Source organism: Fukomys damarensis, unplaced genomic scaffold, assembly GCF_012274545.1.
Source record: "Fukomys damarensis isolate Sample0158 unplaced genomic scaffold, DMR_v1.0_HiC HiC_scaffold_39, whole genome shotgun sequence".
Classification (NCBI taxonomy): Eukaryota; Metazoa; Chordata; class Mammalia; order Rodentia; family Bathyergidae; genus Fukomys; species Fukomys damarensis.
The window spans coordinates 96,655,069-96,658,461 of record NW_022900951.1 but is presented as its reverse complement, the minus strand read 5'-3'; positions in this window follow the sequence as shown (position 1 = coordinate 96,658,461).

Genomic DNA, 3,393 nt, shown 5'->3' with positions numbered 1-3,393 from the left:
GGCGGTACTGGGAATTTAACTCAGGGCCTTTGCACTGAGCTATATCTCCAGCCCTTTTCATTTTTTACCTAGAGACAGGATCTTGCTAAATCACAGACAGGCTAGGCTCAAACCTGGAATCCTCCTGCCTCAGCCTCCCAGAGTGCTAGGATTATAGGCATGTGCCACCACCTCTGGCTTTTGTAACTGCTCTATTCAGATAGAATTCCCATCTGTCATGGTTTATCTGGATCTCCCTCCAAACCCTCAAGTGCCCAGAGGTGGAGGCTTTTGGAAGATGATCAGATTATAGGGGCGCTAGCGGGTTTAGTGTCAGGAGGTGGGGCCTGGTGGGAAGACGTGGCTCACTGGCGTTGGCCTGGAAGCACCCACCTCTCCCTCCTCAGCCGCCCTCTCTGCTTCCTGGCCACCATCCCCCTGTGTCGTGCTGTTTTGCTGGCTATGGACTAAAATGTGAGCCAAATAAACCTCTGCTCCTTTTAGTTGCAAGTGTGGGTATTTTGTCTCACCAAATAAGATACCATCCCATATAATTCACCATTTTATATTTTTCAATTTTTATTAATACATGCTTTCAGTACGTAATGATTACATTCATGCTGGGGAGTTGGTTCGTGTACATAACACATCTTAATTCTTTTCACGTCCCCATCCCCTCTCTCCCCCCCCATCATCTCTTGGTCCCCTTCCCATTTGCAAAAGATCCATCTCCCTGTTTTCTATTATCTATCTTTTATTTAGGTCTTAAATTTATTTGTACTTTGAGTTTTTTTATATGAGAAACTATGTGACATTTAAGTTTATGTGCCTGCTTTGTTTCATTTAACATATGGCCTCAAGGTGCATCCATTTTCCTACAAATAACTCAAATGTATTCTTTTTAGTGGCTGGGGATTTAGCTCAGTGGCGGCACACCTACTTCACAAGTTTAAGGTCCTGAGTTCAATCCCCAGTACCGGGAAAACAATTTTATTCTTCTGTATATCACATTACAATTATACATGCATACCCCATGTTGATAACAGCACAACTCATAATAGCTAAATCTTGGAAGTGGCCCATAATTCGCCATTTTAAAGTATATGCTGCAGTGGTCTCTAGTATGTTCACAAGGTTGTGCGACCATCACCATCTACGTCCACAACATTCCATCGCCCCCAACGAATCCTGTACCAACAACATTCATTCTGCATTTTCCCTCTCTCCAACTCCCATCGCAGATGACCACTAACCTCCCTTCTATCTGTATGATATTTGCCTGACCTGGACATTTTGCATCAATGGAATCTCACAATATGTGGTCTTTTGTGGTTGCCCTCTTTTGCTTAGCATGTTTTCAAGGTTCTGCCATGTTGTAGCATGTCTGGATACGTTCCCTAAAATGACTGAATAATACTCCCTGCCAGGTGATACTACATTTTCTTTAGCCATTCATCAGTTGATGGCATCTGGATTATTTCCACTTTTAAACTATTATGAATAATTCAGCTATGAACATACATGTTTTTTGTGTGGATAGCATTTCTCTTGGGGGATACCTAGGAATAGAGATGTATATGGTAAACTATATTTAACCCTTATTTTTAAACTGAGGCAAAATTCACATATCATAAAATTAACTATTTAGCCAGGTTCAGTGGTACGCTTCTATAATCCTAGCTACTTAGGAGGCTGAGGCAGAAGGATCACAAATCTGAGCCCAGCCCTAACAATTTAGTGAGACCTTGTCTCAAAAACAACAACAACAAGCCGGGTGTGGTGGTACACGCCTGTAATCCCAGCACTCAGGAGGCTGAGGCAGGAGGATTGCTGTGAGTTTGAGACCAGTCTGGGCTACATAGTGAGTTCCAGGTCAGTCTCAACTACATAGTGAGACCCTGTCTCAAAACAACCAAAAGAGAGAGAGAGAGAGAGAGAGAGAGAGAGAGAGAGAAACCAACAACAACAAAAGGATTGGGGTTATAGTTCAGTAGAGCACTTGTCTAGCATGATGCACAAGGCCATGGGTTCAAGCTCCAGCATGTTAAAAAAAATAACCAATTTAAAGTGAACAATTCAAGCTGGGCATGGTGGCACACATCTATAATCTCAGCACTTGGGAGGCTAAGGCAGGAGGATTTTGTGAATTCAAGGCCAGCCTGGGATCCATGTGAGTTCAAGACTAGCCTGGATTTTATAGTGAGGCCCTGTCTCAAAATGAACAAACAGGGCCGGGCGTGGTGGCGCACGCCTGTAATCCCAGCACTCAGGAGGCTGAGGCAGGAGGATCGCTGTGAGTTCGAGACCAGCCTGGGCTACTAGTGAGTTCCAGGTCAGTCATAACTATATAGTGAGACCCTCTTTCAAAGAACCAAAACAAAACAAACATGTGAACAGTTCAGTAGCATTAAGTGTATGTATTATGTTGTAAAACTACCACTTCTAAAAAAAAAATTTAAACACTCTAGAAGGAAATCCCATATCCATTAAGCAAATATTCCTTGTTCCTATCTCCCTTAGCCACTGGCAATCACCTATTTGCATTCTCTCCCTATGGATTTAACTATTCTAGACATTTCATATAAATGAAACATAAAATGTAACCTTTAGCATCTGGCTTCTTTTGCCTAGCATAATGTTTTCAAGATTTATTCGCCTTGTGGTATGTATCAGTATTTCCTTCCATTTTGTGGCTGAATAGCTTGCTGTAAATACTATTTGCTTATTATCTGTTGATGAACATTTGTGCATTTTCCAACATTTGGCTTTGCACGTGAGTGTTCAAGTATTTGTTTATGTCCTTGTTTTCAGTTCTTTTGCAAATTTACCTCAAGTGTAATTGCTGGGTCTTATGCTAAGTCTATGTGTAACTTTTTAAAGAGCTGGCAAACTGTTTTCCATGGCTACACACTCTACCCTCCTGCCCTCAGTGTGCCGAAGTTTCCCCGTTCTCCACATCCTCATCAATACTTACTTTGCTTGAAAAAAATAACTATCCTAGTAGATGTAAAGTGACCTTGCTATGTTTTGAGTTTGTACTTCTCTAGTGACTAATGGGGCTGAGCATCTTTCCATGAACCTGTTGACCTTTTGCATGTTCTCCTTGGAGAAAAATCTCTTCTAGTACTTTACTCTTCTTTTTTTTTTTGTGCTTGAGATGGAACTCAGTCTTGTACACGCTAAGCAGGTGTTCTACCACTGAACTACAACCCCAAACTTATATTTTTTTCCCTTGGGTTGTCTTTTGGTTGTTGATTTGTAAAACCTCAAGTGTATGGTGGATGTTTTTTTTTTTTTAATTTGTATTATATGAAAAGATAAAGGGCCGGGGATTTAGCTCAGTGGTTCCACTGCCTGCCTCGCAAGCGCAAGGACCCAAGTTCGATACCGGGTACCAAAAAAAAAAAAAAAAAA